This window comes from Delphinapterus leucas, chromosome 20 (genome assembly GCF_059928025.1).
Source record: "Delphinapterus leucas isolate spDelLeu-1000000601 "Yukka" chromosome 20, BTC_Dleu_Yukka2, whole genome shotgun sequence".
Classification (NCBI taxonomy): Eukaryota; Metazoa; Chordata; class Mammalia; order Artiodactyla; family Monodontidae; genus Delphinapterus; species Delphinapterus leucas.
This window is the reverse complement of record NC_143148.1, coordinates 32,624,062-32,650,967: the sequence shown is the minus strand read 5'-3', so window position 1 is coordinate 32,650,967 and position 26,906 is coordinate 32,624,062. Positions and strand designations below refer to the sequence as shown.

The 26,906-nt window shown below is 38.4% G+C and overlaps 1 long non-coding RNA gene and 1 pseudogene across 1 annotated transcript in view; both read right to left on the bottom strand.

Moving 5' to 3' along the window:
• LOC115802719 (uncharacterized) overlaps positions 1–26,906 on the bottom strand; it is a 90,150-nt gene that overhangs the window by 27,897 nt on the left and 35,347 nt on the right. The window lies entirely within an intron of this gene.
• The window catches only part of LOC149744668 (peroxisomal membrane protein 11A pseudogene), a 48,900-nt pseudogene continuing 23,414 nt past the window's right edge, over positions 1,421–26,906 (bottom strand).

The following is a 26,906-nucleotide window of genomic DNA, read 5'->3' as shown; positions in this document are numbered from 1 at the left end:
GAAACGTACTGAAATCTACATATGCATTTTAAAATTTTCTAGTAGGCACATTTCAAAAAGTAAAAAGAAACAGGAGAAATTAACTTTAATAATATATTTTATTTAAGCTAGTATATCCAAATTATCATTTCAACATGTAATCAATATAATTATATTATTTTTTTAATTAATTAATTTATTTTTGGTTAGGTTGGGTTTTTGTTGCTGCGTGTGGGCTTTCTCTAGTTGCGGTACACGGGCTTCTCATTGCGGTGGCTTCTCTTGCTGCAGAGCACGGCCTCTAGGCACACAGGCTTCAGTGGTTGTGGCACACGGACTCAGTAGTTGTGGCTCGCGGGCTCTAGAGCGCAGGCTCAGTAGCTGTGGCGCACGGGCTTAGCTGCTCCGCAGCATGTGGGATCTTCCCAGACCAGGTCTCGAACCCATGTCCCCTGCATTGGCAGGCGGATTCTTAACCACTGCACCACCAGGGAAGTCCAATATAATAATTATTAATGAGACATTTTACATTCTTTTCTCATATTAAATCTTCAAAATCTGGTGTGTATTTTACTCTTTCAGTGCAACGCAGACTAGCCACGTTTCAAATGCTCAATAGGCACAAGGGAAAAGGTGCTAAACCACACATGTAATCGGGGAAACTCACCAGACTGACAAAATTTAAAGGTCTGACAATGACAAGTATTGGCAAGGATATGGAGGGCTCATACATTGCTGGTAAAATGTTCTACCATTTGGAGAACAATATCTAATATTTGAAAATGTGAATAATATTCATCCCAATGAGTCCACTTCTAGATATATACCTTAGGAAAATTCTCCCCTAAGTGTGTAAATGAATATTTTTCAAGGATGTTCTCTTCAGTATTATTTGTAATAGGAAAAAAAAAATGGAAATGCTCTAAATAATCATAGGTAGAAAAAGAGACAAACTGAGGTATGCTCACACAATGGAATAATACATAGCAGTTAAACTAGATGTATACGCACTAAAATGGGTCAAGCTCCAAAATAATAATAGAACAATGTATACAGCATGATAGTATTTAAGTAGAATTTACCAAATGTATAAAAATAATACTACGGGGCTTCCCTGGTGGCGCAGTGGTTGAGAGTCCGTCCACCTGCTGATGAGGGGACGCGGGTTCGTGCCCCGGTCCGGGAGGGTCCTGCGTGCCGCGGAGCGGCTGGGCCCGTGAGCCGTGGCCGCTGGGCCTGCGCGTCCGGAGCCTGTGCTCCACGGCGGGAGAGGCCACAGCAGTGAGAGGTCCACATACCACAAAATAATAATAATCATCATACGTATATTTTAGGCAGATTCTATACCTAGTAAAAATATAAACAATATAGGGATGGTTACCCAGCAGAATCATAATAGTGGTGCCTCTAGGAAGAAAGAGAGAGAGAGAGAAATGAGTATGAGAAATGAAGATATCAAAGATTTATCAGTAAAGCATTACTTCTTTGATTAAAACTGAAGCAAACATAACAAATGTCCCTTGGAAATTCTGCTTGATGGCTACATTGGTATTTCACAGTATTGTCCTCAGCACTTTTCTGTATTTTTGAAAGTTTTCATAATAGTAATCATACAGTCCTTGCCATCTGTGTATTAGGGATGAATATTTCATACTAACTACATAGAATCAGGACATCTGCTATTAAAATGAAACTTAAAGGAAATGAAATTCTACACATGAAGATCTGCATGTACACCTGCATATGGACGCATACATGTAAGTGGCAGAAGTCCAGTCTGGTATCAGACATGCCATGGCCTGTGTCCAGAATTGTGTCTGACACATAACAGACACTCCATTAGCACGGTTCAGTGAATGCACAAAGTGTGTTGTGCTGGTGGGTGGGACCTTCAAGAGTCAACTTGCATGAAGAGAGGTTTGCCACTGTTGTGCTGTGATTGCTTAAGAATAAGAATTTGCTTTTGCAGGTACATTTGAGGGTTCACCATGGGGAAGAGAATATGGTGCCTGACCCAGATATTGGTCTCTAGTCCAATTGAGGTCATTGCTTTTTGGAAAGAGGAAGTGACTATAGGGGAAGTCTATAGGGGAAGTGGCTTTTCCCCATGTTACTCTGAACACAGCAATTCTCCTTTGGTAGCCAAGTGACAAAGTGTGTCACCCACTGGATGAGCATGAGTGAGTTGCAGAAAGGATATTTTCCCTACTTTCTCAGACCCAGCATGGTATTGACTCAGAAAGGACTCCAGGAGACTCTTAACTACTTTGGTCCTTCAAGAATTTGCCACAGAAAGCTGCATGTATCTCTACTGATAGAGCTTCATGGTAACTTGACCTGACATTACATAGTTTTCAGTGTCTCTTCCCCATATAAAATATTTATGTAGCATAAAAGCTGATCAAACAACAATTTATAGGAAGACAAATAAATAGATGAAAGATAGTAATAGACAGATTGAGATAATAGATACAGAGATATCTTTCCCTCTATTTGAGAAGATTTCCACTCTTAGATAAAATGAAGCTGCCAAAAGATTGAGCAAATATACCAAAACTCATGAGACTTCTTTGTTAAAAAAAAAAAGTAAGATCCTCAGGAATGTTTTGCAATTAACTATGCTCCATGCATAACAAACCTAAATATGCGAATTGGCAACCAGACCAGCAGATAGTGTAAAGAAGGGGATTTGGAGTGCTTCATGTTGTCTTTTTTGGCTCCAAGTTAAGAGGACCAGGATGTGGTTTCAATTTTGGATGTGCCAATTATGTCTGTCAACTGTGAGCTTTGCTTAATTAATTACTCATGCAAATTTAAATTTAGTATATTTTGCACATCTAAATCATTACTATAGCAATTAAAAAGCTGCTTTGATTAGCTCCTTTCACAGTGTGTAGCACAGCATACTTTTGTCAACTTCCTTTTGACAACCTAGCATTTGGGTACTGTTTAGAGAAAATATATTCTATATGTTTGGGGGAAAATAAAAATCAAGACAGGTGACAATAAAGGTGGTCTAGCTGTGGAAGATAAATCAGCAACTGTTGGCACCATAAAATCAGTGAATACAGACTAGAAATTGTAATAGCCCATGTTCAGGAGTTGTTCCCAGGGGTGGAGAGAGTTGGTATGCTGAATAAACCAGGAACCTGTATCTCTTGGTAAATTAAGTTGAAAAGATGATGATAGTCAGATATTTATAAGTCTTTGCCCCAAAGTCAATGTCAAAACTTATACAACACCACAGGAACCAGGCTTGTCCCTGTCTGGGAGACCCAGCCTGACTCTCATACTCACTAGTAAATACCATGGCCCGGTGAAGTCTGTGCCAAGTGCAGTTCTCCCCGAGGGCCACTGCACATTTTTAACAAGCCCAACTGTCAGGAACATTTTATGATATTAGGTTGAACTTCCTCTTACTTGCTAAACAGGTGTTATGTTCCCCTGTGAACCACCTTGTGGATGCTGTATTACTCTCCTTTCTCTAGAGTGAGAACCTGACACATAGTGGGATTTAACATACTTCTCCCATGCCACACTGGACATTAGTAGCAAATTCAAGAACAAATATAGGCTTTTAGCCCCATGAAGAGATAGGTGTCAACCAGATCTTCCCATCCATTCCTCTTGCCATCAGCCCTACAGGCAAGAGGATTGCAAGTGACATCTACGATGTTTTAAAAGCACAAACCAGTGACTGTTTACATAATATGATGCCATTTCTCATTTTAAAGTCATCCCCAAAGGCTAATAACTTCACACATCCGGTTTGTCTCAGAGGATCACCAGCACCTCTGAAAGAATCCAGCTGTGGAATAGAAAATAATATTTCATTTAAGAAGTGGATGATCCATAGGTGGCAAATGAAAAACCACTGTTGAATGCTGTAAGGTACATTTAAAGGGAGGGGGAAAACAGCTTTGAGTGACTCATGGAAAACTCAGAGCCAACAAGAATAAAGGAATGGAAAAAGGTAAAAAAGGGAAGAGTTTCTTAAGGAATCTCCAATGATTAAAAAAAAAAACCTATGCAGTTCCTGAGCACTCCAGAACAGATTATTATCAGTCAGGCTTAAACAAAGGTGGCTCTGTCATTCAGAAATGTGAATGTCCTAAATAGAGAAATTTAATAACTAAAAAGGCATGATTTGAATTCCACAATTCCTTGATACCCCAAATCCTCCAATACCCTGAAAAAACAAATTTATTTTCAAACATTCTTCAATAAACTTGCCTCCTAAAATATCCTAAATATGTGGATACGCAGATACATGTACACATATGTGCTGAATACATTCCAATTAAATTCTTGTATACTTAGGGCTTCTCAATAAAGACCTGTGCTGGAGACTAGTTTCCTCCCACCTGCCCACCTGCTCAGGGACCTCCCTCAGCAGTTACACACACACACACACACACAGCATTATCTTCAATTTTCCATCCTTCTGGATTTCTCTACTGTGCATATTGATAAACTCATGCCTCCCACTCCAGCATTTTCTCTAGCAATCATGCTCTCTCCCCTTCTGCCTTCACAGCCATTCTCATGAAGATATCTAGTCTTACTGTCTCCACTTCCTCACCACTTCCTCACTTCTCAGCCCACTGCAATCTGGCTTCCACTGAAAATGATTCTGCGAAAGTCACCCAAGCCTCTGCATTTGCCAAATCAAGAGAAGACTTCTCGGTCTATCTTACAACGTCTTCCTGACAGCGCCGGACAATACTGATCTCTCCCTTCTTGAAATTCTGTAACCAAGCCTTCCCTGGTAACATTTTTTCCTGTTTTCTCTTTCTCATTCTCTCTCTCTCTCTTTCTCTCCCTTAGTCTCTTTCACTGGCTCTTCCTCTTCCAACATCTCCCTAAAAGTTGAGAGCCCCAGAGTTCTACTTCAGTCCCCGTCTCTTTCTCCTGGATTCCTTATGGTAGATACATCCATCTAAGCCAGAATCCTGGGACTTACACTACTATGCCATCGTCCTCTTCTCCACATTCAATGTACCTCAAGTCCTACTGATTTCATACCTTCATTTTCTGCCCAGCCTCTCTGCTCTCTCACCTTCTGTCCAAACTGCAACCAGAGTGAGATTTCCAAGAAGCAAATCTGATCATATCACTCTCTTGCCTGACACTCTACAGTGTCAGGTTCCCCATCAATTATAGCTGTGGATTTCTAACTTTTTTTTTTTTTTTGCGGTATGCAGGCCTCTCACTGTTGTGGCCTCTCCCGTTGCGGAGCACAGGCTCCGGACGCGCAGGCTCAGCAGCCATGGCTCACGGGCCCAGCCACTCCGCGGCATGTGTGATCTTCCCGGACCGGGGCACGAACCCGTGTCCCCTGCATTGGCAGGCGGACTCTCAACCACTGCGCCACCAGGGAAGCCCATTTCTAACATTTTTAAGGCAATATTTTATGCACTGGGTGACTAGGAATTTTGTATGTCAGCCAAATGCCTTGCACCTAGTATGTGCTCAGTAAACATTGGTTGAGTAAAATAAAGTCCAGCTTAAAACATGCACACATGTGAAATCTGAGTGGTTCCTGCTGAAGCAGGAGTAGAAGCAACTCCCTACCTGTTAGGCCGGATCACATTCCCACAAACACCCCTGGGTGCCTCTGTGAATCCTCTGGCATGCTAGGGCATACCTGGAAAACCAGAGACCCAAGCTTTCTAGCTTGGCTACAGACCCTGGACAAACTGATTTCTACCCACTCTCCAACATTATTTCCAACTGCTCTCCATCTTCACCCTTTACTCCAGCCATGCCTGGACGTGCAAGGGCTTTGCATGTATAGTTCTTTCTGCCTAGCATACTCTTACCCTCCTTGACATCCTTGAAAACTCCAACTTATTCCTCAAGACCAGCTCAAAGATAAAGCCTTTTCTGATTCCATAAGCAGAATGTATCACTCCCTTTGTGCCATAAACACATCTCATACCTACCTATCTTTATTATAAACCTATCACACTCTAAATAAATCAATTTTTATTTATAGACATATCTCCTCTACTTAACTATGAAGGCAAGAATTGTTTCTGATTTATCTTTATAACCCAGGGCCGAGCAAGGTGCCCAGTACCCAGGAGTTACTCAATACATGTTTGCATTAATAAACAAAATTCTACCGGAACAAATCATTCTTTTAGTTCATATCCTTTTTGTAATGAGGTGGAGAATAAACAATTTTTAATCCTTTCTATCATTTTGCAAGTCACATCATTTTGTACCATGTTAAAAACTGGGCAGCTAATCTATGTTTCAACAGAAATGAGTTGTGATTAAGCCTTATGGACTCATGTAAATATTTAGAGAGAATATTAGTCTTTTTAATTGAAAATGAGATGTCTGAGATCTAATGGGTTATTATAACTGTCCTTCTCTTGGGCACTATTGAAATAATGTCTTGCATCTTAGATTTTAGACAATGAAATAAACAAGACAGGAAAAACATGTGGATCATATTTGTTCAATGTGGATGAGATCAACAGAGCAAAAGAATCTGATCCCTTAACAGATTCAGATGAGGACCATCTCTTTAATGATATAAAATAGGAAATGAGAAGTATCAGATGCAAATTAAGAAAATTTGATAGCAAAATTTAACTCAAGCTATGTAAATGAGTCTTTTCCCAAGCAATTAAAAAATATCTAATTCTCCTCCATTGGTCTCCAGAGTCAGTGTTTCTGCATCAGTTCTTGTATTAGTTTCCTCATGATTCTGAAATATCAATGCGTTGGTCTCCTGGTAGATGATTCTTTTTGACATTTAGGTTGTTTCCTTAAATTGGATTCTTTTTTTTTTAAAAACATCTTTATTGGAGTATAATTGCTCCACAATGGCGTGTTAGCCTCTGCTCTACAACAAAGTGAATCAGCCATACATACACATACATCTCCACATCTCCTCTCTCTTGCATCTCCCTCCCTCCCACCCTCCACATCCCACCCCTCTAGGTGGTCACAAAACACCGAGGCGATCTCCCTGCACCATGCGGCCACCTCCTACCAGCTATCCATTTTACATTTGATAGTGTACATATGTCCACGCCACTCTCTTTGTCCCAGCTTACCCTTCCCCCTCCCTGTATCCTCAAGTCCATCCTCTAGTACGTCTGCGTCTTTATTCCCGTCTTGCCCCTAGGTTCTTCATGACCATTTTTTGTTGTTGTTTTTTAGATTCCATATATATGTGTTAGCATATGGTATTTGTTTTTCTCTTTCTGACTTACTTCACTCTGTATGACAAACTCTAGGTCCATCCACCTCACTACAAGTAACTCAATTTCGTTTCTTTTTATGGCTGAGTAATATTCCATTGTATATATGTGCCACATCTTCTTTATCCATTCATCTGTCGATGGACACTTAGGTTGCTTCCATGTCCTGGCTATTGTAAATAGAGCTGCAAAGAACATTGTGGTACATGACTCTTTTTGAATTATGGTTTTCTCAGGGTATATGCCCAGTAGTGGGATTGCTCGGTCGTATAGTAGTTCTATTTTTAGTTTTTTAAGGAACCTCCATACTGTTCTCCATAGTGGCTGTATCAGTTTCCATTCCCACCAACAGTGCAAGAGGGTTCTCTTTTCTCCACACCCTCTCCAGCATTTACTGTTTGCAGATTTTTTGATGATGGCCATTCTGACCGGCATGAGATATCTCACTGTAGTTTTGATTTGCATTTCTCTAATGATTAATGATGTTGAGCATTCTTTCATGTGTTTGTTGGCAATCTGTATATCTTCTTTGGAGAAATGTCTGTTTAGGTCTTCTGCCCATTTTTGGATTGGGTTGTTTGTTTTTTTGATATTGAGCTGCACGAGCTGCTTATAAATTTTGGAGATTAATCCTTTGTCAGTTGCTTCATTTGCAAATACTTTCTCCCATTCTGAGGGTTGTCTTTTGGTCTTGTTTATGGTTTTCTTTGCTGTGCAAAAGCTTTTAAGTTTCATTAGGTCCCATTTGTTTATTTTTGGTTTTATTTCCATTTCTCTAGGAGGTAGGTCAAAAAGGATCTTGCTGTGATTTATGTCATAGAGTGTTCTGCCTATGTTTTCCTCTAAGAGTTTGATGGTGTCTGGCCTTACATTTAGGTCTTGAATCCATTTTGAGTTTATTTTTGTGTATGGTGTTAGGGAGTGTTCTAATTTCATTCTTTTACATGTAGCTGTCCAGTTTTCCCAGCACCACTTATTGAAGAGGCTGTCTTTTCTCCACTGTATTGGTAGATGATTTTTGTCTTTCACTTCTGGGGCAGTTTTTAAATTGTGTAGTAGAGAATCATATTTATCTTTGACATACATCACTCAATCATACTACAGTGACAAGTAGTTCACCTACCATCTTATTAACCAAAAACTATCTGGTATAATCCAAGGCTTCTGTACATATGAACATAACGTACTCGATGTTCACAAAAATGGCACTGCAGGACCTAGAAGTACCCTTTGAATCAAGGAAGAGAAATGAAATTAATCCCTTAAGTTTTCTTTCAAATCCAAGTGTACATTACTTTATTCTAATTTCCTGAAAAATCACAATTCTCATAAAGCGTACATGAAGTGTGTATGTACGTGTAGAATATTTGTTTGTAACACCCAGTCCACCAACCATGACCCATACAGGAAACTTACTATAAATTAGGGGTTCTCAAAGTGTGCTCTAGAGACCTTTGAGGAAACTGGAGAAACTTTCAAAAGCTCCACAAGGTCAAAACTACATTTGTAATAATAATAAGACATGATTTGTCTTTTTCCTTTTCATACTCTCAAAACTTGGAGTTTTCCAGAGGCTACATGATATGTGATATGGGAACAAATTGAATGTGGAAGCAGATATGAGAATCCAGTTGTCCTCTTGAGCCAAACATTAAAGATATTTGCAAAATGTAAAACAATCTAATTTTGGGAAAATATAGTTACATTTCAAAAAAACATGTTATTTATGTCAAAATGCAATGGGAGAATTTAGAATTTATTGTGCTTTCTGAATCTGATGATTCAGAAATCATGTCTTTTATCTATTCCGTAAAATTCTCACCTCATCAAACATTTCCTATTTCCCTCCATTCTCTTCTCTATCTAGAATACCAATACAATGTATGTTTGTCCTTTTCATGCTCACATGTTCAACATCTTTCATATTTTCCATCCTTGTAACTTTGTTCTGCACTTTGGAAACTTCCCTCAGATCTTCCCAGTTTGCTAATTCTTTTCACAACTGAGCCTAATCTTCTTAATTAGCCCTTCTATTGCATCCCAAAATTTGTCATATTTTTTTTAGAAGTGCTACTTTGTTTCTTTTTAAAATCTGTCAGGTCTTGTGTATATTCTGAGTTATATCTTACTTCTGATATTATTTCCGTAAACCTTTTAAAAATATAAAACTCATTTAATATTCACTATCTGATTACTCAGTTATCTGAAAATCCTGCTAATACTGCTGTTTTCTCTGCTTACATTCATGCATAAAAATTTGTTTTTTCCTATATGATGCAACTTTGGATTGTGAGTTTATATTCAATCAAACCTTTTATCTACAGGAATCTTATGAAGCCTGGGTTGAAGACACAAATCTTTGGAGAGGACTTACATTTGCTTCTGTTAGGCACCCAAGGTGCCCAAAGTAGTATATATTAGAACCCCTAATCGACTTGAGGGCAGGCCTGTGGTTATAAATCCTCAGCAGAAACTTTTTTTCCAACTGTATCACCAGGCCAAGCCAGAGAATTTGCTTTATTATTTCTTTTTGCAGGTTATTTTTTTCTAGTCCATCTTTTCATGGCAGATGTAGTGCTTGAGGATTCCAGTTTCATGTGAGGGTCTTGGTTTCACCTTGGTTCTCCACTTTGCTATGACCAAGGTTTTATCTTCATGTGGCTGTTAAACACTCAGCATCCTGGTTACCTGGAACAGCAAATGCCCCTGGATATCTGTGACTTCAATGACTGCTTCCTCCCTTGGTTTTCAGCTTCTTCATTTTTGGTCCCTGGGGATTTGCCTTACTTTTTTGCAAGCCTAGCTCTACAGATGAGATATTTGTTATATATCAATATCCCAGGTGTCTTTTTGAGAAGGTTTTCAGATTATCTAGTTTGCCATATTGTCCAGGAATATAAATTGGTATAACATTTCTGAAAGGTGAGAGGTATATACAACTTGACCCAGCAATTCTACTTCAAGGAATTTATTCTTTGGATAGAAATTTGGCAATATCTATCAAAGTTTAAAATATACATAACTTTTAATCCAGCTATTCTACTTATTAGGAATTTATCCTAGAAAAAATATACATATACTCATACTTGAATAAAATGCCACATGAATATTATTTGTTTCAGCAGGTTTAGTGAAAGATTGAAGATTGTAAACACCCTAAACGTCCATCATTAGGAGACTGGTTGAATAAAGTATTTCCCACAATATCCTGCAATAGTTAAAAAGAATTTAAAATATCCATATGACCTGATATGGAAAGATGTTTATGATGCAAGTTGCACGACTTCTTTGTGTAAAAAATACAAGGTATATATGTGTTTACATAGTCATTAAAAGTTTCTGAAAAGATGCATAATTAACTGTTAACAGTAGTTTCTTCTCTAGGGAATGGAATTGAACCATTGTTATACAAACATTGCTTCTAAATGACAAATGTGCTAATTTAAAATGATTGTTTAGCCATTTATTAATATCAACTCCTTACTGCTTTACTATCATCAGCAGTGTTACTAGAGGCATCTGAAAATAAAGTCCTTCTCTCCAAAATGTTGTGCAGCTTATCACTGCACAACATCCACTACCTGTCTGCCATTCCTTACCTGTCCCTTACCTGTCAATTATTATTCCAAGTAATCTGGTTGTCCTTTGCTGACTTTACAAGGCCACTCATTACCTAATGCTCTTCATATAATGGTATAGACTGAAACAGATAGATTTCTTACTCCCATCTGCCCTGAGAAGGAATGGTTTGCAGTGTACATGAAGGACTTAGATTTTAAATGCCACACCACTGCAGAGGGAAAAGAAGGCCTCATTGAGGGTTAAGTGAGAAGCCAGGCCTATTACTTTGACTGTGTCACAGTTTGATCAGCAGGAGATACTGATTTCAAAATCTGAGCCCAGATGTAGCTTCTGGCTAGAGCTTGAATTTTCAATGAGCTCCTTAATTTGTAAGGACTAGTAGCTGAGTTAGGCATTTATGCAGCTGGAAACATCTTCTGGCATGAGCCTGAAGGTTTTCCTTTGAATGGCTTCATTCTTTCACGTGATAAACTCCTGGAGATGACAGTGCACAGCTTCAGAGTTACTTAATTTCTCTTAAATTTAGACACACAAATACTATGACACAGCCCATGTAATTTTACCTAGACTTTCATATACTAAAATGCTACTTCCAGGCTTCCCTGCTGGCGCAGTGGTTAGGAATCCACCTGCCAATGCAGGTGACACGGGTTCAAGCCCTGGTCCACGAAGATCCCACATGCCGCAGAGCAACTAAGCCTGTGTACCACAGCTACTGAGCCTGCGCTCTAGAGCCTGCAAGCCACAACTACTGAAGCCTGTGCACCTAGAGCCCGTGCCCCGCAAAAAGAGAAGCCACTGCAATGAAAGCCCACACGCAGCAACGAACACCCAACGCAGCCATAAATAAATTAATTAATTAAAATGTTTAAATGCTACTTCCTTTTTCATCATCCTTGAACTAGGCTTCATATTAGTGCTATGATGAAAGCTGGCCCAGGTATTATTCTACATCTGGACTACAATTTTCACCATTTTGTGATGCTATGTCATGAATTATATGTTTAAAATATTTTTGTGGAAATAGGTTGTTTTGATTATGGGAGGATTGTTTTATTGTTTTGGTTTTTTAAAGTTTGTTTTGTTTTGAGAAATAATGGAGAAAGAGATTAGAAGAAGAGAGAAATTTTCCTTTTAGGAGGATGATTATTTCCCTTTTGAGTTTTTCTTATTAGTATGATACTCGTTAAATAGAGTTTAAAAATATGCAAAAGAGCACTATACATTGTCTCTGGGCGCAAGCATACAAATCAGTGCTAAAACCATACCTACCTATAAACAGTATAAAATTGCAAGAGATCTGTGCCTTCGATTCGGTTCCCCTCAGCAAAGCCTTAGACCAGGATTGGGTGCAGGGTGTTTACTGAGGGGTGATCCCAGGGAGTAGGAGTGAAGGAGGAGGGAGACTGAGACAGAGGAGGAGAAAGCCAGGAAAGGAAGTGTTACTGAAGTCACTGTTTTAGGCAAAAGGGCTCACTCCACTGGATCCTCTGAGAATTGTCTCTCCTAAGGGCATTAATACAGGGCTCGGTCCCCATTGGTTCATATTTTTCCTGAGGGTGTTATTTCTCCCACACCTTATTTTTTATCCAGGTAATAGTTCCTGACGTGATTTGATTTCAGCTTTACTGAAGTATAACTGACAAGTAAAACTGTAATATATTTAAAGTGTGCAATGTGATTATTTGATATATGTATACATTGTGAAAGGTTTCCACCATTGAGTTAACACATCCATCACCTTACGTATTTACCTCTTTTTTTATTTTTTGATGATAACACAAGTTCTACTCTTAGTAAATTTCATTTATACACTAACAGTGTTATCAGATATAGTCAGCATGCTATACATTAGATCCTAAGACCCTATTCATCTTTTCTTTTTTAATATTTATTTATTTATTTGATTGCACTGGGTCTTAGTTGTGGCAGGTGGGCTCCTTAGTTACAGCTCACCTGCTCCTTAGTTGCAGCACATGGGCTCCTCAGTTGCAGCAGGTGGGCTCCCTAATTGCGGCTTGATGGCTCCTTAGTTGCAGCTTCCCAGCTCCTTAGTTGTGGCACGTGGGCTCCTTAGTTGTGGCATGTGAACTCTTAGTTGTGGCATGCATGTGGGATCTAGTTCCCTGACCAGGGTTCAAACCCAGGCCCCCTGCTTTGGGAGTGTGGAGTCTTAACCACTGCACCACCAGGGAAGTCCCCCTATTCATCTTATAACTGAAAGATTGTACCCTTTTACGAGTCTCCCCCAATTACCCCAACTCCCAGCCCTGGCAACCACCATTCTACCCTCTGTTCCTATGACTTTGACTTTTTTTAATATTCCAATATAAGTGATGCCACGCAGTATTTGTCATTGTCCAACTCATTTTTCTTTCCAGTAATCCACTGTTAAGTATTTAGAAACACAACTGATTTTTGTATATTGATTTTATACCCTACAGCTTTACTGAATTCATTTGTTAGTTCTAATAGTTTTTTGGGGGAGCCTTTAAGATTTTCTAAAGTATTACCACACTATCAGCAAACAGAGACAATTTTACTTCTTCCTTTCCAGTTTGGATGCCTTTTATTTCTTTTTCTTGCCTAATTGGTCTGGTTAGGATTTCCAGTACTATACTGAATAAAAGTGGTGAGAGTGGGCATGCTTAGTCTTGTTCCTGATCTTAGAGAAAAAGTTTTCAGCTTTTCACCATTGAGTATGATGTTAGCTGTGAGCATGTAATATACCTCCTTGATTATGTTGAAGTGTGTTCCTTCTATACTAAATTTATTGAGAGTGAGTTTTTATCATAAAAAAGATGTTGAATTTTGTCAAATGTTTTTTCTGCATCTATTGAAATAATCACGTGATTTTTATCCTTCATTTTTTTAATGTGATGTATCTAATCTATTGAGTTACAAACATTCAACCATACTTACATTCCTGGGATAAATACCATTTGATCTTGGTGTATGATCTTTTTAATGTACTGTTGAACTTGGTTGGCTAATATTTTGTTGAGGATTTTTGCATTTATGTTCATCAGATATATTAGTCTGTAGTTTTCTTTTCTTATAGTGTCCTTATCCAACTTTGGTACAAGGGTAATGCTGGCCTCATGAAATGAGTTTGAAAGTGTCCCCTTCCCATCTATTTTTTGGAAGGGTTTGAGAAATATTGAAAAGGATTGGTATTAATCCTTCTTTAAATATTTGGTAGAATTCACCAGTGAAGCCATTTTGTCCTGGACTTTTATTTGTTGAGAAGTTTTGATTACTGATTAAGTCTCCTTACTAATAATTGGTCTGTTCAGATTTTCTGTTTCATCATGATTCACTCTTTGTAAGTTGTATGTTTCCAGAAATTTATCATTTCCTTCTAGGTTATCTAATTTGTTGGCATATAATTGTTCAAAGTGGTTTCTTATGATCTTCAATATTTCTGTGCTATAAGTTGTAATGTCTCTCCCATGCACCTATGGTCAATTAACCGATGACAAAGGAGGCAAGAATATACAATGGAGGAAAGACAGTCTCTTCAATAAGTGGTGCTGGGAAAACTGGACAGCTACATGTAAAAGAATGAAATTAGAACACTCCCTAACACCATACACAAAAATAAACTCAAAATGGATTCAAGATCTAAATGTAAGACTGGACATTATAAAACTCAGAGGAAAACATAGGAAGAACACTCTGACATAAATCACAGCAAGATCTTTTTTGATCCACCTCCTAGAGTAATGGAAATGAAACCAAAAACAAACAAATGGGACCTAATGAAACTTAAAAGCTTTTGCAGAGCAAAAGAAACCATAAACAAAACCAAAAGACAACCTACAGAATGGGAGAAAATATTTGGAAATGATGCAACCAACAAGAGATTAATCTACAAAATACACAAATAGCTCTTACAGCTCAATATCAAAAAACCAAACAACCCAATCAAAAAATGGGCAGAAGATCTAAATATACTCTTCTCCAAAGAAGACATAGAGATGGTCAAAGGGCCCATGAAAAGATGCTCAACATCGCTAATTATCAGAGAAATGCAAATCAAAACTACAATGAGGTATCACCTCACACCAGTCAGAATGGCCATCATCAAAAAGTCTATAAATAATAAATTCTGGAGAGGGTGTGGAGAAAAAGGAACCCTCCTATGCTGTTGGTGGGAATGTAAATTGGTACAGCCACTACAGAGAACATTATGGAGATTCCTTAAAAAACTAAAATTAGAGCTACCATATAATTCTGCAATCCCTCTGCTTGGCACATATCCAGAGAAAACCATAATTCAAAAAGAAACATGCACTTCAGTGTTCACTGCAGCACTATTTACAATAACCAAGACATGGAAGCAACCTACATGTCTATCTAGAGGTGAATGGATTAAAAAGATGTGGTATATATATACAATGGAATATTACTCAGCCATAAAAAAGAATGAAATAATGCCATTTGCAGCAACACGGATGGACATAGAGATTATCATACTAAGTGAAGTAAGCCAGATAAAGACAAATATCATATGATATAGCTTATATGTGCAATCTTAAAAAAAATGATACAAATGAACTTATTGACCAAACAGAAAGAGACTCATAGACATAGAAAACAAAGTTATTGTTAGCAAAGGGGAAAGGGGGGTGGGGGGAAGGATAAATTAGGAGGTTGGGATTAACATATACACACTACTATACATAAAATAGATAATCAACAAGGACCTACTGTATAGCACAGGGAATTCTACTCAATATTTTCTAATAACCAGTATTTTGTATATATACAGTTATATATATAACTGAATCACTATATAACTTATAGTGACTTATAACTAGCTCATTAAGGTGTAAAGTTAGTTTGTTTATTGGAAATCTTTCTTGTTTATTAATGTAGGCATTTATTGCTATAAACGTCTCTCTTAGAATTGCTTTTACTGCATCCCATAAGCTTTGGTATATCGTGTTTCCATTTTAGTTTGTCTGAGATTTTTAGAATTTCTGCTTTGATTTCTTCTTTGACCCACTGATTGTCTAGGAGCATGTTGTTTAATCTTCAGCTATTTGTATATTTTCCAATTTTCTTCTTGTAATTGATTTCTAGTTCCATACCATTATGGTCAGAAAAGATGCTTGATATGATTTCAATCTTCTTAAATTCATTAAGACTTGTTTTGTGGCCTAAAATATAATCTCTCCTGGAGAATGTTCCATGTATGCTTGAAGAGAATGCTTCTGTTGGATGAAATGTTCTATATTTTTCTGTTACATCCATCTGGTTTAATTTATAGTTTAAGTCCAATGTTTCCTTATTGGTTTTCTGTCTGGATGATCTATTCATGGTTGAAAGGAGTACTGAAGTCCTCTACTATTATGGTATTGCTGTCTATTTCTCCCTCCAGATCTATTAATATTTACTTTATATATTTAGGTGTTTTGATGTTGGGTGCATAAATATTTACAACTGTTACACCCTGTTACTGTTACAACTGTTACTGTTGTTGAAATGATTCCTTTACCATTATATAATGACCATTTTTGTCTTTTGCTATAGTTTTTGGCTTAAAGTCTATCTTCTCTGATATATGTATCGCTACCCCTGCTTTCTTTTGGTTTCCATTTGCATGGAATATTTTTTCATCCCTTCACTTTCAGTCTATGTGTTTCTTTAAAGCTGAAGTGAGTCTCTTGTAGGTGGCATATAGTTGGGTTTTCTTTTTTATCCATTCAATGACTCTATGTTTTTTTTGCTTTTTTTAGAAAAATAAATTTGTTTATTTATTTATTTATGGCTGTGTTGGGTCTTCGTTTCTGTGTGAGGGCTTTCTCTAGTGGCGGCTAGCAGGGGCCACTCTTCCTCGCGGTGTGCGGGCCTCTCACTGTCACGGCCTCTCGTTGCGGAGCACAGGCTCAGTAGTTGTGGCGCACGGGCTTTGTTACTACGCAGCATGTGGGATCTTCCCAGACCAGGACTTGAACCCGTGTCCCCTGCATTGGCAGGCGGACTCTCAACCACTGCGCCACCAGGGAAGCCCAGACTCTATTTTTTGACTGGAGAATTTAGTCTACTTACATTTAAAGTGATTATTGATAGGTTTGGCCATTTAGTTAATTATGTTCTGGCTGTTTTGTAGTTCCTTTCTTCCTCTCTTGCTCTCTTCCATTGTTATTTAACGACTTTCTGTACTTGTATGTTTTGAGTCTTTTCTCTTTATATTTTGTATTTACTATAGGCTTTTGCTTTGTGGTTACCATGAGGTTATATAAAATATCTTATAGTTGTAACAGTCTATTTTAAGCTGATAAAAACTTAAGTTCAAATGCATAAAAAAGCTCTACCTTTTTATACTCCCCCTACATTTTATGTTTTTGATATCACAATTTACATCTTTGTATATTGTCTCTCCATTATCAAATTAATGTAGTTATAATTTTTTAATACTTTCATCTTTTAACCTTTATACTAGAGTTATAAGTGATTTACTCATCACCATTACAACATTAGAGTATACTGAATTCAACTGCATGTTTACCATTACCAGTGAGTTTCATACTTTCATATGCTTTTGTGTTACTAACTAGCATCCTTCCATTTCAGCTTGAAGAACTCCCTTTAACATTTCTTGTAAGGCTGGCCTAGTGGTAATGAACTCTTTCAGCTTCTCTTTGTCTGGAAAATTCTGTATCTCTCCTTCAATTCTGAAGGACAGTTTTGCTGGATAGGGTATTCTTGTTTGACAGTTTCTTTTCTTTTCTTTTTTTGTGGTATGCAGGCCTCTCACTGTCGTGGCCTCTCCCGTTGCAGAGCACAGGCTCCGGACGTGCAGGCTCAGCGGCCATGGCTCACGGGCCCAGCCGCTCCGCAGCATGTGGGATCCTCCCAGACCGGGGCATGAACCCGTGTCCCCTGCATCGGCAGGCGGGCTCTCAACCACTGCGCCACCAGGGAAGCCCGACAGTTTCTTTTCTTTCAGTACTTTGGATATATCATCCCACTCCATTCTGGCCTGCAAAGTCTCTGCTGAAAAATCCGCTGATAAGGCTTCTCTGGTGGCACAGTGGTTAAGAATCTGCCTGCCAATGCAGGGGACACAGGTTCGAGCCCTTGTCTGAAAAGATCCCACATGCCGTGGAGCAACTAAGCCCATGCGTCACAACTACTGAGCCTGCACTCTAGAGCCCACGAGCCACAACTACTGAGCCCATGCAGCACAACTACTGAAGCCCGTGAGCCTAGAGCCCATGCTCCACAACAAGAGAAGCCACTGCAGTCAGAAGCCCGCGCACCACAACAGAGTAGCCCCATGCTCACCACAACTAGAGAAAGCCCGCGCGCAGCAACAAAAGCCCAGCACAGCAAAAAATAAATAATTTTTTTTTAGAAAGAAAAATCTGCTGATAGTTTTACCAGGTTCCCTTGTACATAACAAGTTGCTTTTCTCCTGCTGCTTTTAAAATTCTTTGTATTTAGCTTTTGACAATTTAATTATAATATGTCTTGATGTGGATCTCTTTAGATTCGTCTTTTTTGGGATTCATTGGGCTTCCTGGATCTGGATGTCTGTTTCCTTCCCCAGGTTAGGGAAGTTTCCATCCATTATTTCTTTGAATAAGCTTTCTGCTCCTTTCTCTCTCTTCTCCTTCTCAGACCCTTATAATGAGTATATTGGTCCACTTATTGGTGTTCCGTAAGTCCCTTAAGCTGTCTTCACTCTTTTTCATTCTTTTTTCTTTTTGCTTCTCTTAAGGGATGAATTTGACTGCACTGCCTTTGAGTACATTGATCCTTTCTTCCAGTTGGTCTGTCTGCTGTTGAACTCCTCTATTGAATTTTTCAGTTTAGTCATTGTACTCTTCAGCAATATGATTTCTGTTTGGCAGTTTTTAATATCTTCTCTTTGTTGACATTCTCACTTTTTAAATGCATTGCCCTCCTGACCTTGGTGAGCATCTTTATGATTGTTATTTTAACTTCCTATCAGGTAAATCATTCATCTCCATTTCATTAAGATTGGTTTCTGGAGATTTATCCTGGTTTTTGTTTGTTTGTTTGTTTGTTTAACATATTCCCCTGTTTCTTCATTTTCCTTGACTCTCTGTGTTGTCTTCTGCAGATTAGATAAAGCAGCCATCTCTCTGAGTCAGAACAGATTGGTTGTATGTATAAGATGAACATCATCAATCAGCCTGGCCCGACCTTCTGATTGTCTCTCAAATTTTTGTCATTGTCCAAACCACTGTCTTTGTTCTTATGTGGCTCCATTAGAGGATATGCCAAGACTCGTCAGTGTCCCAAAGGGAAGGACTGTGGTCATCACATAGATGCCAGCTGATTAGAAGCTAGACCCTCAGATAGCAGCTGGGAAAATATGTAGTTAGGATCCTCCAGGGAGAATATAGGAGATGAGCATTTTTGCCTGTTCCCTCTGGACTGAACCTGACTGTACAATCCTAGAGGAGTGTTCCCACACCTGTTTAAAAACTATTTGCTTGCTACAGTCCTATGGGACCTACTGGCTATCAGAGCCAGGTGATCCAGAGCCCCATCCCTCAGTTTACAGCTGCAAAAGCTGAGGTGCCAGGCGTGGCACAAGCTCCTTCCAGAGAGATGTTGGCAACCTGGTTTTATCATTGGACTGAGCCAGAAGAAGGTGACAGAAATACCCACCAGCTCTCCCAGGCTTTGTGGAGGATTTCAGTTAGCCCCTGGATGTATGCAAATTAGAAGCCAGACCCTCAGGCAGCAGGTTATAAAGTATGCAGTCCATGCACTTCCAAAGAAAGACTGGAAGATGGGCATCTTTGCTTGCTCCATATGCAATGAGCCCTGGAAGGCTAGCCACAGTGAATGCTCAATCACCCATTAAAAACTAGTTCTTTGTTTCCCATAGTCATGTGGGTCTTGTGGATAAAAGCCCTATTGGCTTTCAGAGAGAGATGTTTTAGAGGCCCATCTCTTGAGTGGGAATGTTAAAAAAGTTGGGGCCCTATATGTGCAGTCCAAACCCTCTGCACCTCATGGAGAAGTTGGGAGTTTCAGGTTCCCTCCCAATTGTATGGTGCTGTGCCGCGGTGGGGCCTGGCCATAAAGTGAGAGTGTGTTTTAGCCTTTCCTACTCATTTCGATGTGGGTATTTTCTCAGTTGCCTGATGCGTAGAAGTTACTCAGCTAGTTTCTAGGTTTCTTTCAGAGGGAATTTTTCCATTCATTAGGTGTATCCATGGGAGGAGAGAAGTCCTATGTTGCTATCTTGATCCCTCCCCAATTTTTAGTTTTTATTCACATCAAAGTCCATGAGATTTGACACTGAGTTCTTAGAGGATGCAGATATGTTTAAATAGAAATAGCAAAGATAGCAGTTTGTGAAATAATATAGTCTATGGGTACAAAATAAAAATCACACCAAGCCAGACGGTTTTTTAGGAAAACACAGACAAACCTCCAATGATCATTATCTTAATGTTTTTCAAGAGAATACAAAAACATGGAAAACTTCCTATCCCATTTTAATGAGGATGACATGACTTGACACCAAGACTGAAAAAGTACGATATTAGAAAGGAAATTTGTAACTCAGCTCATTTCTGAACATATTTGCAACAATCTAAATAAGATATTAACATACAAAAGCCAATAATTTATACCATAAACATATATATATATAATATTACCCAGTAAAACTTATCCTAAGAATTCAAGGATGGTTTAACACTAGAAAATCTTTAATGTATTTTAACACATTTATAGACTAAAGGAGAAAAACCATTAATTATCTTCCTATATGTAGGAAAAAGCATTATTAAGTTTAGCACATCATCATAATAAAAAGAAAAATCCTCAGAAAATCAGGAATACAAGCAAATTTCCTAAACCTGACAAAAGCATATTTTAAAACTCTACAGAAAACATCACAATTAATAATGAAACTTTAGGGACTTCCCTGGTGGCGCAGTGGTTAAGAATCACCTGCCAATGCAGGGGACAGGGGTTTGAGCCCTGCTCTGGGAAGATCCCACATGTGGCGGAGCAACTAAGCCCGTGCGCCACAACTACTGAGCCTGTGTGCCACAATTACTGAAGCCCGGGCACCTAGAGCCCATGCTCCAAAACAAGAGAAGCCACCACAATGAGAAGCCCACGCACCGCAACAAAGAGTCATCCCCACTCGCTGCAACTAGAGAAAGCCCGCGCACAGCAACGAAGACCCAATGCAGCCCAAAATAAATAAATAAAAATAATGAAACTTTAGAAGCATTTCCTTTGAGACAAGGAGGAAGAGAAAAATGATTGTTGTCACCACAATTATGCAACACTGTTCTGGTAGTCCTAGCCAGTGGAATAAGATGGGAAAATAAGTAAATAAAACTTCAAATAATTACAAAGTAATCATTGTTATGTAGGCCTGTCCAAAATTTTTTGAAGGCCTTGGGCTGATTTTGATATTTCTGTACAGAGTAAATCTTCCTAAACTAGAATCCCCAACTACATTTCCCAGACTCTTTTGCTGTTACGTATAGAACTGGGTGATGAGTAGGGTGTCATGTTATAATTATTAATAATGCTTCCTTTCACACTCAAAAGAGTTCTGATTTGGGGGCTTCCCTGGTGGCACAGAGGTTGGGAGTCCGCCTGCCGATGCAGGGGACATGGGTTCCTGCCCCGGTCCGGGAGGATCCCACGTGCCATGGAGCGGCTGGGCCTGTGAGCCATGGCCGCTGGGCCTGCGCGTCCGGAGCCTGTGCTCCGCAATGGAAGGGGCTGCAACAGTGAGAGGCCCGTGTACCGCAAAAAAAAAAAAAAAAAAAAAAAAAGTTCTGATTTGGATGATAAATTGTACATTTATCTCAATTACATGGGCAAAAAAGCAACATGTAGAGATCTGTTTGGCTAGTACAAATCATGACATGGATCTAGAGCCCTTAGCTATGGAAGCCTGGATTTAGCAGCTTTTGTATTATGGTGGAGAGTATACAGTTCCAGAGGCAAGCAACTGGTGTTTTAATATGCATTTGAGGTGATTCTGATACATGCCCAAGTTTGAGAGCCACTGCTCTCAATGAATTCTTGTCCATTTGCACAAGGAGAAATATATAGGATGTTTACTATAGCATTATTTGTAATATTAAAAGAAGTGGAAACAACCTTAGCTTCAGTAAGAGAAGGGGTAAATAGCTGGCTTTATTTATGAATGAACTATGGATAAATCTCAAAAATCTAATTCTGAATGGAAAAACAAAGTTGCAAAAGGATTTATATGGAATGATGCCGTTTGTTTAAAATTTTGAAACACATAAAACCATGGAATATTTTATGATATTTACACAATTTTTTAAAAACAGAAAACCATTAAGTGAATCTCACACACCAATTTCAGGACAGTGGTTACTTCTAAGGAGGAAAGGAAGAATGCGGTTTAAGGGCATCCTTTAATGTTTTTTTTTTTGTTTGTTTTGTTTTGTTTTGTTTTGGTGGTACGCGGACCTCTCACTGTTGTGGCCTCTCCCGTTGCGGAGCACAGGCTCCTGACGCGCAGGCTCAGCGGCCATGGCTCACAGGCCCAGCCGCTCCGCGGCATGCGGGATCTTCCCGGACCCGGGCACTAACCCGTATCCCCTGCATCGGCAGGCGGACTCTCAACCACTGCGCCACCAGGGAAGCCCCCCTTTAATGTTTTATAGGAAAATATGACAGCATTTTAGTATTTATTAAAACTGGGTGATGGGTTCATTAATTTTTGTTATGCTTCCTATACTTTTCTTCATATTTAGAAAAATCATAGTTAAAATACATGTTTGTTATTTTTTAAGTTAACTTTCACTTGATAAAATGATTTTATAAAACATCCAGTAATGCTGCTGTGTTTCAATTCCAGGGACCTATTGTCAGACAGAAGCTCACTCCACATTCAAAAGTAAAATGTTATACCAAGCACCTCAATAAACATGTATTTTAAGTTCAGTTTGTATTCAACTTGATTGCTGGAATTGCTGGCAGCCAACAATTTAGGGAGGACAAATATACCAATCCTAAATGAAAACTACAGGAGTAACACATATATGGGACTGGCTTGCCTTACAATATTACATGAGATCTAATGTTTCTTAAATAAGGGGTCTGGGTAAATCATTTTGTAAAATAAATAATTATTCTTGAATCCATTTGTAAGTTCCCATTTTCAAATGTTTTATTTTCCTGAAATATTACACACCTATAAAAACGTATAAACTGGAAAACTCAGCTTTCTATCATTGTGAAACTCCTATATCACTGAAAGGGTAATTCAAGAACAATTTGGGGGAAGAAAGTCAAAGCATGAGACTAATCTATCTATCTATCTATCTACTATCTATCTACTTATTCATCAATGTTTTTTCCCCCATCCATCCATCCATCCATCCATCATATGCTCAGGTACTCATCTGACATAGCTATCACACACTCATTCCAGACTGTGCCAGCATTTAGTATTTATGAAAAATCCATGACTGTTAGTTTTTAAATACTACATTGACGGGTAATGTGTAACTATTTATAAGAATTGTATATGTTTCTAGGATATTACTTACTTAATCTTACAAAATCAGCTTAGAATTTCTACTAGGTAACATTGAAATGTATCACCCATGTGAACTTAATAGAATACACAAAATTGTTTTTACTAATCTTATTGTATGAAATATTTATGTATTGTTAACATTTAGCTACCTAATCAAATATTTATAGTCTTTGAAGAAAATTGCTGAAGTGTGAAGAACTCTGAAAAATGGTAGGAAAAATGCTCATGAGACATGAGAGGAGAAATCACAAAGACTAGGAGATTGAAACAAAGGGCTAGGAAAAAAAGAAGGCACAGAAAGTTGAAGAAAGGCAACTTCTGAAAATGACAAGAGTGAAGTGCTGTAGTAGGAATCATTAAAGAGAAGTTCCAGATTCAAATCTTTAACCAGCTGTAAACAAGTACAAGGGTAATATAAAAAATGAGAAGTACTACTCGGCAGACTGCATTTCATGATACTGGGATGAAAGTTAAGAGCATCAAATAAATTCATTAAATGTGGTCATGGTGGAATATTTCACTGCAATATGTACTCGGCCATGAGAGCTGTTTTCGTTGCACAGGAGAAACAAAAAAAATGTGGACAACGTATATACAAGAGGGCATCGAGATGCAATCACTGTATTTAGTCACAAACCGTATAGCTTCCTCGAGTTTAACAATTATACCAATTAAGTATTGTATTTAAGATAGTTTATTGTGTTTATCAGACAATATAAGTAAAGAAGAATAAATAAAATGTGTTGCTCTTTTATCAATTATAATTAAGAGCTTCTAGAACTACATATGTTCAGTAGTTTATGTCATGAATCTTTTGAAATAACAAGAATCATAATGTAAACTTCCACAAAGAATCACAGGTTTGAAACAGGAAAACTTGAGATCAAAACAGAAAAACTTCCCCAAATTTTAAAGTACAAAGAAGATGGTATCATCACAAGCTTACAATCAATGTCTATCAGTAGTTGATTTTCAGCCCTAAAAAGATTGATATGTCCTCTTAACTGAGGGTGTTGCCTGTGGCACATTAAAAAAAAAAAAAAAGACAACAACAACTCCCTGAGGTTCTTCCAAGATTAGATGGGAAGCAAATGTGAGGGGCCTTAAACCAAGGAGAATATTGGTTGGTGCAGGTACAGTTTGAAGTGTCTTGGTTTTGTTTTGTTTTGTTTTTTCTGGTTTAAGCCTTTAAATATACAATTTGTTTCTAAACAAATTGATTTGTTAGGTGGAGTTTAGGTTTTGTTTCTGTTGGAGAGAGTGTTATTCAAAAGAACCACCAAAAAATTGGGGGTTATATTCCACTCCCCAGGAGCAAATATTTTTAAATATTTTAGCTGTTTCTCTCTGTGGTTATCTTCATATTTCTAAATAATGTGCTTAAATAGCTACATCTTAATTCATCAGTTTTGGACACTGACTTACCATACTATTTTGGTGAGAATGTAGCTTACTTCCATCCATATTCTTCTCCCTGTTTTCCCATCATAAATATTGATATATCCCACATTTTCTTTTTAAATCAAAGCAACAGAGTTTACATTAACTGGACATTTAAATACTGTTCACTGCTGAGTTAAGCAGTTGACTATGATTACCCCTCCTTTTTCTGGCAATTTTTTTTTTCTGGAGTCAGTAATTGTTGCTCCTTAGAATTTGTTGAGCTTTTTTGTTGTTGTTGCATTTTTCTAGTGGCTAGATCTTCCCATGCCCTTTAACAGCAATAATTCAACTTTCCATATGGCGAAAGCAAGCAGATGATCACCGTCTCCTGGAGCCCTCCATACTCCCTGCCAGTCTGGACTGGTTGCTCTCTAAGACTAATGCACAGCTGTCATCCTGGGATTTTCCTTCAGGACCATCCTGAGAATTCCCTACACATTTTTTCTGCTTCCTGAATCCCACACCTTCTCTTTCTTGGTTTAATCCCTCATTGTGATGGAGTACATCTTCCTGCTGCTTCCTGAGAAAAGATAAACGGATAAGGAAGGAAGCTGAGGGATCTCACTATTCTTGTGTACATTTTAACCTAATCTCCCTGTTTTCAGTCTAGGACCTCACTCCCTGCCCCTCTTCCTCAGTTTTTAACTTCTGACTTTCATAATAGGTTCTTAAATAAAAAGTATTTTAGAGAAAGCAACTGTTAAAGCTAAAGTTTTATTTCATTTGTAAGAGCCAGGATTTGTGGCAAGGAAAAAAAATTTTTTTTATTTCATTTGTAAGAGCCAGGATTTATAGGTTAAAAGCTTGGAGTATGTGGAATAAAGCATCTTTACTCTAAGTCACAGAGCAGGAAGGATATAATTTATGATGTAAGGGCATTTCCCAGTACATGGGGTACATGGGGTAGAAGGAAAAGGCCTTCCTGGGCTGGGGGTGAGGGTGGGGGTGGGGTAGGTATCTAAGGGGAAAAAAGCAAGAAAGTGGAGATTCAGAAAAAGCCTACTTTCTGCCTTGTCAGTTTAGAATCAAAACCCCAAGGGATGATGGAGACTCTCAGGCCTTAGGAAACATGGTTGGGCAGAGCATAGCCCAGGAAACTGCAATATGAGCAGAGGGGTGAGGCCAAATGTACTGAGAAGATACCCTTAATTTAAATCTGATTTCACTTATACCAAGCTAGAGTGATGGGGGAAACAGAGTGATATGCCTTAGCTTCTATTCCTCCTAGAAGTAGCTTTGGGTTCCATACCACCTTGGAATAGTATAGTTATAATCAATGTATCTTATGGTAGCGTGGTTAGGCTTGAGCCAGGGCAGGGGTGCCTGCTTTGTCAGTCAACGATCTGAAACTCTGGTGAGCTTTTTCAGGTTGATGACACATTGCTGACATGGCTGAGGATGTGGAAGCTGAGCGTGACTGAAGACTGTTTACAAAGGGCCATTTTCCTATTCAGATGATCCCTTTTTACTCTATCTAGTTGAAGGGAAAACTGAGTTATTCGAGAATACAGTAGGCCAAGAACAAACTTGTCAGTGAGACTTAAGTAAACAAACTTTCGGCATTCCCCTCAATAAGTCAGACATCCTATCTCTTTTTTCCAGAGCCCATATGAAAGCCCATGTGAGATTCTGAGTGAGGCATGCAATGATTATCTGGTAGCAGAAAGAACACCTAGACTGGAGCTTGCAAGAGTGGCTTCTACCCTTATGTACTGTATTGGTGGGAATGTAAACTGGTATAGCCATGATGGAAAACAATATGGAAGTTCCACAAAAAAGCTAAAAATAATTCTATCATCTGATCCAGCAATCCCATTTCTGGGTATATATTCAAAGGAAAAGAAATCACTATCTCAAAGAGATATCTGAACTCCCGTGTTCATTGCAGCATTATTCACAATAGCCAAGATGTGAAAACAACCTAAGTATTCATCAACTGATGAATGGATAAAGAAAATGTGAAAGCTATATATAATAATAATAGAATATTATTCAGCCTTTTTTTGAAAAAGAAGGAAATCCTGCCATTTGTGACAACACGGATGAACCTAGAGGGCATTATGCTAAGTGAAATAAGCAAGACACAGAAAGACAAATACCACATGATCTCACTTATATGTGGAACCTAAAATAGTCGTACT